We start from the raw sequence: 11,277 nt of genomic DNA, 5'->3' as shown, positions 1-11,277 counted from the left end.
CTCTAAAAACAGACAGAACAAACATGAAGAGACACAAATCGATTATAAAAGGTCACAAATGACCATAAAGGAACACAAAATGACCAAATAAGACACAAAATTACCTCAGAGAGAGACAATGCAACCACAGAGACACAAAATGACTACAAAGAGTCACGAAACAACCACAAAGACACACAAAACGACAATGAAGCAACACAAAACGAACAGACAAAATTACCTTGGACTAAAAAAGACGCAAAATTTGAATTTAAAAAACACTAAAATATAAAAGCAGAGAAAGAAATCCAAGACAAAAGTCTTGCAAAGAGGGCACTTATCGAGTCAGAGGCCAAAAGGGCAGGTGCTTGAGAACCACCTGGGGTCTATCTGCACATGCTGCATACAGATTTTCAATACTAACTATCTCAGGCTTTGCAGCACTTATCCCTGCCGGCACTCCACTCACACTCTGTGTGGTGCAAACAGGAAGGCGAAACATCACTAAACCCTCATCAGACTGTTTGTTCAATGGTTGTCATATTAGATACCAAAACAACTGCATCCATTTATGTCTTTCTCTGAGGGGCTGCCACCCTCTGTGGCCATCTGCTGAACGCCTCATTTAGTCATCTCAGAGCATTCAGAGGTTTTTCCATGCAAAAACTGTGAAGTTGATCGGGGCCATATGTAAAACATTGTCTCAGTCATAGGTGGAGATTTCCAGTGGGATGCAAGGGACACATTCCCTTAATATTTAGAAGGTGCATTTGTCCCTCTTTATAAACACGCACATGGTAAGTATTTGACATCATAATAAAAGGATAGCTTTAGTTTATCAAGTGAAATACTTTCAAACAGCGCTTTAAGTAAATGCTTCTGTTTTATGGTGCTCAATATAAATCCTGTTTACAGGCACCTCCATTTATTTAAATTCATGACATAAAGTCTATTCATTAGATACAAGAGGATTTGTTTTTTCATTATGTACAATAAAACATACTCTAATGAATGTATACACTTAAAAAAGACCATTAAAAGATGTTTCAACCCAGGACCCCAGGAGAAACCACTTCCTCCATCAACTTTTCTTGATAATAATGGAAAAACAGGGTCACGGCCAAGATCACAAGTGTTTGATTTTATACGCACTCACTTTTGATTAAAAGTAAGAAGCTGCTCTCTGAGCTTTGTGGTGGCACAATGTCTTTGATAAATGTGAGAAGACTTGAGCAGATGTGATAAACAGGCAAGACGAAGTGAATACGGCAGACCCTTCATGACTGAAGGACTGCACTGAAGGTCACACAAGACATTTGTTTGTATCTATTTTCACAGCTCTATGTTCGGCGTGTCTTTAAGAATGAACGCAAGGCTGCAAACATTGCCATAGCAGCAGCAACAGCAGACATCCTAATGCATAATGTACACTGAACCTGCTGAATGCTGGCATATGTAGGTGGTGAGATGAGGCATAACAGAAGGAAATTAATGTCATAGAAATGAAAACAAATATTAGGTTAAGTATAGCTACTTGTACTGTGAGTTTACTGTGAGTTGCTTTGTTTGACTTATTCAAATTAATTAATGTGTGTGTGTGTGTGTGTGCGTGTGTGTGTGTGTGTGTGTGTAATAATAATGACCATAATGTATACAACTGATTACCTTTGTCCAAAGCAAGAATTAATGGCATGATGTCATCTGAAATGTGGTCCATCCTACATGCAGCATCATTATTATTCAGTCTCTTCCTTCTCCATATTGATCTGGTACTTTACATGATCACATGTCCTTGAGTGTGCTTAAAGGAGCACTTAACCCACAAAATCACCATTTATATATCAGTTATTAATGCTGTGCTAGCTCATGGATGGTTTATGAGACCATTGGCCACTGGGCACAGATATGCAAAAGGCCTCAGCATGTAGTAGCAAGACACAGACTTTGTGGTGGTTTTGAGTCTCTTTTTGTCTATATGCATCTTTTTGTGGTTTTATATCTTTTTCGGTTGGTGTATGCAGGTATGCATGGTATAGCCACATCTGTTCTGGTCAGTTAGAGTGTACCCTTCGATCAACCAAAAAGCCATTGAAAATATAAGAGAGTATACCTACCTCCTCCTCAGTAACATACCCATGTCCTAGTAGTAGCCTACGCCCACTTTATCAGCTACCACTATACCAATGCTTTCAGGTCATGTTGTGTCTCCTTGTGATTGTTTTGCATCTCTTCGAAGTCATTTTTTGTCTTACTGAGGTACTTTTGTGTCTTATTGAGGTAATGTGTATTTTTGGTGGTTCTGTGTCTCTTCGTGGTTGTTTTGCTCATTTTTTAAGTTATTTTGTGTCTCTCTGCCGTTCCTTTGCATCTCTTTGAGGTTTCTTTATCTCTCTTCAACATAACTTTGAGTGTCTTTGAAGTAATTCTGAGTCTCTCTGAGTTAACTTTGAGTCTGTCTGAGGTATCCTTGAGTGTCTTTGAGGTAATTCTGAGTCTTTTTGGGGTAACTTTGAGTCTCTTCCTCTCACCTGAGCCCAGTAAGCCCGTTCAGCAATCAATTCATGTGTGTTACCTTGAATTTGTGAAAAAAAAGAACAACTTTGTTTTTCTGCATGCTTCCATGGAAAACGGCAAAAATATTGATTTATTGATTGATTTGGGGACCATGTTTAACAACAGCAAAACAACTATTTGTGAAAAAAAAACCCATCTGTTTACAAACCCTCACACAACTCATGTAGTAAATCTAACTCTCACTTATCCAGTCGTATCCTCAATACTTCCTGAACACATGCATTTTCGCTAAAACATTACCATGTAAAACTGAAATGAAAGTGAAACTTGTCTATCCTCTCTTTGAAGCTAGCCAATATATATATATATATATATATATATATATATATATATTTTTTTTTTTTTTTTTTTTTTTTTTTTTTTTTGCTGTGTTTTTAATCAAAAATGCATGTGTTTGGGGAATATTGAGCATAATGAGGCTTGGATTATACTGCACGAGTTGTGTGAGAGTTTGTTTTGATACAGTTTTGCTGTTGTTAAATGTGGTCCCCAGTCAATCAGTATGCTCGCCGTTTGCCGCAGACACATGAGAGAAAAACAAAGCTTTGGTCATGAATCACTAATCACTAATTGGTTTGCAAATGATCATTTTTGTGGGTGAGGGATTCCTTTATGGCCCATAATATTTTCCCTTAGTTATCCTATTTCCTCTGTTCTTTTTCTTTGGGCTTTTTATGTATTCAAACTAAAAAAGAAAAAAACATATTTTCAGCTCAGCTTATCAGATACCCCTTTGAAGAACATGTTTCTCCAGAATACACTGAGGAAAATAAATCCAAAAATCTTGTGTAAATACATAAAAAATATGCCTGACGCCTTTAGCAGCTACATTTTAGCTCATAATTTACACAAACAAGCAAAGTGCTTATCGTGTTTGAACACTGCACACATTTGCATAATAGTGGCAGTTCAGTGACTTGGGCAGGTGGAAGGGAGTTCCCTGTGCAAAGACAACTGAGATGACAGATGGGAATTCAAAAGGCAGAGAGATCAGAGCCACAGCATCTTTTGACAGCCATTACTGTTGAAACTGTCTTTTCTTTGTTTTCTGTGACTCTTTCTATGCAAATGAGCTCCTGTCACCTCCGATCTCGTCTTCCGTTGTGGAATAATAATCACTTGCCATTATATGAGCTTCTCTACAGATATTGCAATCTAGAAACTGTTTCAATGCTCATATTCAATTCCGATAACTTGAATTGCAGGACATTAAATATTTAGTGCACATTTGATCATTAATTTAAGCTGTCAATCATTTTGTAGAAAGAAAACGGAAAGTGAGAAATATTCCATGGGTGATAGAAAGTTGAGAAAAAAAAAAAAAGAGAGATAGAAACATCATGTGAGCCGTTCCATGGTTTAAGTAAAGGTCAGCCCTGCAAGGCTGTTCAGCGACTGACTGACGGGACCAGGTACTGATAACGCACCCATTTATATGGAAGAGGCTCTGGGAAAAAAAAGTTACATAAAAAGCCCAAGCTGTTGTTGAGTACGATGAAATCCAAAGCTCAGCTGGTGCTGTTTGCACATGTAGCTACAAGTATAATGAACTGGGATACAAGTATTGTAACAGCAATTTGCAGACAGCAGACAATAAGAGAAAGATTTGTTCAAAACCCCACGACAGCCACTAGGACATATTCAAAGACAGCACCTGACAGTAGACATGTGGTGTCCATCAGTGTGAAACTCACACACACACACACACACACACACACACACACACACACACACACACACACACACGGATGTATTATTAAACTGTAAGGATGAGCGAGTACACCATTATCTGTATTTGTAACCAACTAAATTATCTGTATCTGTACTATGAGTGGGTGGAGTTTATACAAGAAGTGGGTGGGGGTTAGATTAAAAGTGGCCTTTAGGCTGCATAACGAAGCAGATGTGAAATGATTGTGTAGTTCCTGCAGCGTGTGTTACAGTCTCCCAACTGTGGTGTTCAGAGGATGAGGCACCAAAGACTACACGCAGGCCATGTTTACACGAAAATGATCCGCTGTAAACAGAATCGTTTCTCATTTTCGTTTTGAAAAAAGTTCCAGCATGCCAGGCTAGTAGTTGCAACTAAAGTTAAAGGAAATGGCCACTTTAGAATGAAAATACAGACCCTCATGCTGACAAGAAGTCCAGTGTAGTTTTTTAATCCACAAAACTCGTTCGGGGTATCAGAGGATAACAGCTAGTCGGAATGACAGCTACACTTGAAGTGCATGGAACCCACATTTTGAAAATGTAATAAAACTCTGCTAATGCATTTCAAAAACGTCAGACGGCTTGTCAGTCGTAATCCAAGTGCCCTGAAAAACTCTAATCGAAACAATGCTCCACCTGAACTTGCAGGCCCCCCTCCACAGCCACCATCAGACATTGAATTGTATTATGGAGTCAGTGCCTGGAACTAATTTTTCATTGATGTCCCAACATGGCACAAAGACAAGTTGTGGTTTTGGCCATGTTACAACAACTTGATGCTGTCAACAATAATGATGAAAATGAGGAAAACAATAAAAACCAAGACAATGGTGAAAATCACAAAGATGCTGATAACATTGTCAACAATAACAATGACAATGCTGACAACGCTGACAATGTTGTGGATGCTGTTAGTGCTGTGGTTGAGGTTGGAGTCAGCCATGGCCTAGAAGACGACAACCCTCTGCCAGGAGGATCCAGGAAGAGGGCAAGAGAGGAGGATGAGGATGACACTGAAGAACGAAGCAGCAAGGTATCCAGATGGTCGCATGAGCAAGGAAAGTGAGGATTTCAATGAGGAAACAGAAAGTGCTGAGGTTGCTAAAGCAACAAACAAAGATGGTGTGACAAATTTGCAGACAGCAGCTCAGACACTTTTACGTTACACCTGGCCACGATCGTGCCCATAGTGGCAGTATTGATGTGGCTGAAGATGCAGGTGCTGCAGAACACATTAACAGTGAGGAGGAGAAGTAGGTGGAGGAGGAGGAGGAGGAGGAGGAGGGCCCATGGCCAAGAGGATCAAGAAAGAGATCACCTCAGGACAGTGAGGAACAGGAGAGCAGCAAATGTTGCGGACGTTAAAATGAGAGATGAAGACTGACACAGACACTGGGACAGTGGCACCCATCAGCTGAACGTCCTGGAGGGGGATCTCTCTTTGAGTAGGCCCTCCGGAGGTTTCTTCCTTTATTTGGCTCATAATGGAAGTTTTTCCTCACTGTCATTGAGAGTCTAAGGTCAGGGTGCGTGCCACTTTAATTTAGTTAGTTTTGTCACCACTTTGAATGATTATGTAAAAATATGTATATAAGCAAATCTTTTTCCCTTTTTCAAAGACGCCTTGAAGGCCTGGTTGAGTTTCCAGTATTATCCCCCAGACAGGTAGAGTTTATACCAGAAGTGGGTTGAGCCTAATCAGAGGCTGTTATTTTAAGCCTGAACTTTATATGGGTTAATCAGAAGTTGCAATATTTATTACCTAGGAGAAAAGTATTTACAGAGCAGCCTCAGAACTGAGCTTCATATCATTTTTTATCGCAAGAGTAATTAAACACAGCTACCCAAATGACGATTTTCCTCCGTCATGAGTTCAGCCACTGACACATTTTAGTGGTATGATATTCTAACACATTCTCACTCTGACCTTGTCACATATTGACGTTTGGTCATGGACTTTCTATGTCCATATATGACATGCAAGGTACCCTGAGTTCTGCCTGTTACATGCATTGTCATCTTTCAAAATACACTATACAATACCGTGAATTGATTTTTTTTTTTTCCCTCCAACAACTCACGCATGTGGTTGGGTTTAGGCAACAAAAGTATGTGGTTGGGTTCAGGAAAAAAGAACAGCGTTTGGCCTTAGAATCTTATGGGACATCAACACTGCTCTCTTGGGTGAAAGTCAGCGTTTGTTGGATCCTCCCACCCCAGTTGGACTTTCGGCATGTTAACTTTCATCCTTGTCACGCCGCGTTTCCCCGTGATGCCACTAGGCGCTGTTAAACTATAACAGCAATGAGCCATGTATCATGCCGACGTTAAAGAGCATTTTTTTCATTGGTTTCTGACACCGCAAATCACTGCTGAAGCGTCGAATTTCGATGTCTTTGGAGAGAGACCGGACTCAATATTCGTACTTGTAAAAAGGACATTATCTGTATTGGAGTATTCAAACCTATTAAACTAGCCTACTGGGCACAAACCCAGGAGCTCAAAGTGTCAGAGGTCCTCTGGCCTTAACCTGCAAAATGTCACTCAAAGAGACGTAGTGATGAAAAGAGGCACACAGTATCTACAAAAGAGGCATAACAAACTCAAAGAGACATAAAATGTGAAAACAACTTCATCAACTGCATCATTTTATGATGGAAATGTCATGGTACTTTCTGCTTCAGTTTTTTCGCACTTGCATCTTCTTTCCGTTTTTTTATGGCAGATTGCAACCATTGCTTTTGAGGTTGTATCCTGCCACTACCTACCCTGGAAATCCAGAGTTCTCGCTAGAGCATAATTTGAATTTGCTCAGCAAGTCACTCTGGCAATTAGTAATGATGCTCATTACCCATGCCCTTGGAGCCGAGCTGCACCAATCACATCGGTGTATCTGATATAGGCGGGCCAGAGGCGAGCTAAACAGATGACGACAGCGCTGCGATGACGAAGTCCGGAATCAGTCAGTAAACACTGCAAGATGGCTACGGATGAACACCAGTTGTTTGAAACGGCTTTGGCCGCTACAATGAATGAGTTAGACTTGGCTTTTTCTCTAAAAGAGGAACAGAAGACGGCGCTTGAGTCTTTCCTTTGCAAGAAGGACGTTTTTGCTGTTTTGCCGACCGGATACGGCAAGAGTCTAATCTACCAGTTAGCTCCGCTGGTAGCTAAGTGTGTACATCACCCTGTGTATTGTTCTGATTGGTCGTAGTGTTATCCAATTGCCTGCAGTGATATTTTCAAATGCATGCTTGGTGCCGCCCCTCGAGTTGGGCCATTTTCTTACTCATAGCCAGACCCTAAATCTTTCTAGATTTGGGTCTGGATTTCCAGGCTAGCCACCACCTACTTTAACTGAGGCACTGTTACGTCTATGAGTCACATTGTAGCAGTTCATCAAATGAATTAGAAGTCCTCTGCCACTTCCAAGTTTTTACTGGAAGGGACAAATACATTATTCTAAATACTGAGGAGGACGTGTCCCCTGCATCCCCGCCCACATTTATGCGTATACTCACGAAGACTTCAGTCAGGCGAAGGTATGATTCTCAGAGGACACAGCAAGGAGATCCTTGCCCTGGAGGGATTTGTTCATGTTGAACAGAGCATCACTTTGATCATTGAAACTCCTTCAAGAAGTCCCTAAGGGATTAAAGCTTTCTCAGTAGAGAACTATAAAAACTTGTTTTGGTGTAAAGTTCAAACAGCCTGTTGTAGTGCTCTAATGTATGAGCAGAGCTTTACACTCACTCTATCAGCTATCAGCTGAGGCAAAGAGTGTCATTTCCTCAGGATCAGGCTGTCAACACTTTGATTTAGATGTAGTACAATTTGAAATTCAGACTGAGGCGTGACTTTTTAATGATTATAATTAGAATTCTTCCTGAACTGCTTGGCTTGCACAGACATGCCTTCATTAAACTCAGAAATACCAGTGTGACATATAAAATGCATTAGTACAGAATGTTAAAAAGTTTTCATTAAAAAGTAATCAAGTTTATAATAAACTTTGACTGTGGAGATGTAATTGAGCAATTTTAATCAAGGATAAATGGTTTAGCTGTCTACGAAACCATCCCTTCTGCAGCTACAGATATTAGTAGAGTTTGGGGTTTCACAGCCTCTAAACCTGGAATTATACGTGCACAGAACATGCAAATTCTGCTTGGATATGTTTGCATGGTGGTTTCTTTTATACTGTTTCCCTTTCAGTTTCAAACCCGTAACACCCCTACTGCAATACTTACAGTGGGTCTGCAGATTCACGATTTCACACCAGGTAATGTAAGGGCAAACGACAACGTAATGCTCAAAAGGGTTAAAACATTTTTTATTATTTATTTGGTTCCCAAGGGGCCGCGGCATTTTTTTTACCTACCGAGGGGATGGAGGAGAGCAGGTCAAGGTCCCCTTTTGCCGCATGTTGGCTGCTTCTGTAGTTGTCCTTTTTTGTCACACGTAACTGTTACTTACTACTGACTTCAGACTGTTGCCATACACTAAATCAACATCACTCTTTGGCCTTTCTGGAGGTGCATCTCGGACTTAAGGCTGCAGCATGTCGGGGAGACCCTGGCCTGCAGATTAAGCAACGTCTGCAAGGGTGTTTTCACATTTCACGTCTTCATCTGGAGACGTGCAGTATCTTCTGTGTACCAAATTACTCCTTGTCCTGCGTCCTTGCAAGCATTATAGGCCAATGGGGTTTCATCTCTTTTTTCAAGGATCCCAGTGCAACAGCATGTGATCTAGAGGGCTGAATACGATTGCAATGAGCGAAGCAAACCTGGCACACTTTGTATTAACAAGGCACACGTTACTTAAAGCAATCCAAACTCAGACCACCTCCTGACAGGAGATGACACATAACACTCTCTCTGCACAGGTCCACTCAAGCATTTACGTGTGTTTTTATAAAAGCATAATTGCAGCACAGACAATCAGCAAGTTAGTGAGTCTTCTGCAATTGTAAATGTTTAAGTTTAAAGTTTAAGTTTATTTGCACATTGAGATATAAAGACCAGAGAAAAGTAACAAATAATAAAAACAGAGGAATAAAATACGCATAGATTTAGAAATACAACATGATGCAAAGTAAAATGTCGATACAGATTCATATCCACACAATCAACACTACTGAGGACAAACGAACAGAACATCAAATAAATCAGTACTTTGCTTAAACACAGCAGGTTATTGATTTGTCTCGTTGGATAAAAATGTACCTGAGAATTACAGATTAAAAAAATCACTAAAGCTTTACGGTAAGTCAGTGTTCATATACTTCACTTTGAAAGAAAAAGTAAGTTGGAAACCCAAAAGTTTTTCTGTTTAATGGCTTATTACCGATCTATAACGTATCAAGATTCAATAAATCATTTGTCAATCAGTGATAGAGTCAGAAAGTCTTAAAACCTTCAATAAAGTATGCTTTATCTAAATCAGCCATATATTATTGTATGTGAACATCAGCTCACAGTGAGCACATCTTCTGCTAACAGACCATTAGAGCTAAAGTTAAACTAAAATGACCTGATGTTGGTGTTTACACTCCTGAGACATGTAAATTCCTGCCTGCTGACCTGAGCGCTGCTCCTGCAGTACTCATTTCAAGCAAAGATGATTTCCTGTAAACATCGCAGACTAATCAGTGTTTCTCATTTGTGAAAACACTTTGACACACACTTGCATTAAAATTAGTTTTTTAAAAATACACTGGAGTATTGATAATGGAGCTAGTGGGGCCCCTGACAGCAGATGGTCCATCTTCTTGACTACTGATCACCCCTCGTAGGCCATATTTGCATCAACACATCAACATATTTTAGCATCTTTTAATTGTTTTTTTTTTCTTTTTAAGGAATACTCCCACTTACGCCGCTAACTCCATCTGGTTTGTGTATTTTATTATCTCTGCAGCCACAGGCATGCTTTTCTGGATGAAAGTATTCCACTAGTAGATAACCATGTTGCTTCCTACATTGTCATCCTCTAAACCTGTAATCAGTTTGTGACTGTGACTATATTTCTTCTGGCCACATAAATTGATTCTCTTTTTTTCTTCATAGTGCCTAACTGATTATAGACTTCAGCAATATAAGATTACAGTGCTGTCATTAAGATGTAATATGTAATGTAGACATTGAATGTAATGTATGTTCTCACAGTCTTGCTCATTATATTAACATACAGAGCACTTATAATACTGTGCAAATTTCCAGCCTGTATGTGGCTCCATGCAGTGAGGTTGTTGTCTGGTTTCCTTTCATGTCATCTTTTTCTTGACACAGCTGATAGCGTTTACATAACCCTCCTCATATATCTACTATCTCTGAAAGCAGCCAGGTCGTTTGCCCCTGTGTCTATAAAGGTTTATCTTTTTCATTCCCGACTCCCCCCTGACATTTTTGGAACATTTCCAGCTCTTAGTGTTACAAAACAGAAATGACAGACTTATGTGTGCATGTTTTTTGCTTTAAGTCCATATTACTAATAGGAGGACCAGCAGAGGCATAACTGCTGCCCAGTGTCCGATATTCATTCTCCGTGTGCAATGAAAAATTCATTTTCTTATTATCTATAACAAAACGAATTAAATGTCTTAGCCTTACTCTGCCATTTGGAACCACAGGACGTGTAACCGTGAATCACAGTGCACTTTCAAAATCCTTTTATCTGGGGAATGTTCGTGGACAATGGATTTACTGTGTAAACACTCACTTGTAAAGGTGGGAGTCTGGGGCTTTATGCTCTAAATGGAGACATTTTTCAAAAAGCTGTTCAAAAGCTGCACTCCACGTCATTGCAATTAGAATAGTCTTTGTTGGAAAATAGGTTTCAAACAGAGACCCTGGATGAGTTAAAATTTTTATTCTACTGAAAATTATAAGCTGCATTTTCTTTTTGTTATTTCTATGAATGGAAGGCAGGAATGTTAAAGGTCCACTGTGCAGGATGTAGGGGTATCTATTGGCAGAAATTGAATATAATATTCACAACTATATTTTC

This window comes from Epinephelus lanceolatus, chromosome 19 (genome assembly GCF_041903045.1).
Source record: "Epinephelus lanceolatus isolate andai-2023 chromosome 19, ASM4190304v1, whole genome shotgun sequence".
Lineage (NCBI taxonomy): Eukaryota > Metazoa > Chordata > Actinopteri > Perciformes > Serranidae > Epinephelus > Epinephelus lanceolatus.
Note: the sequence above shows the minus strand (reverse complement) of the source record.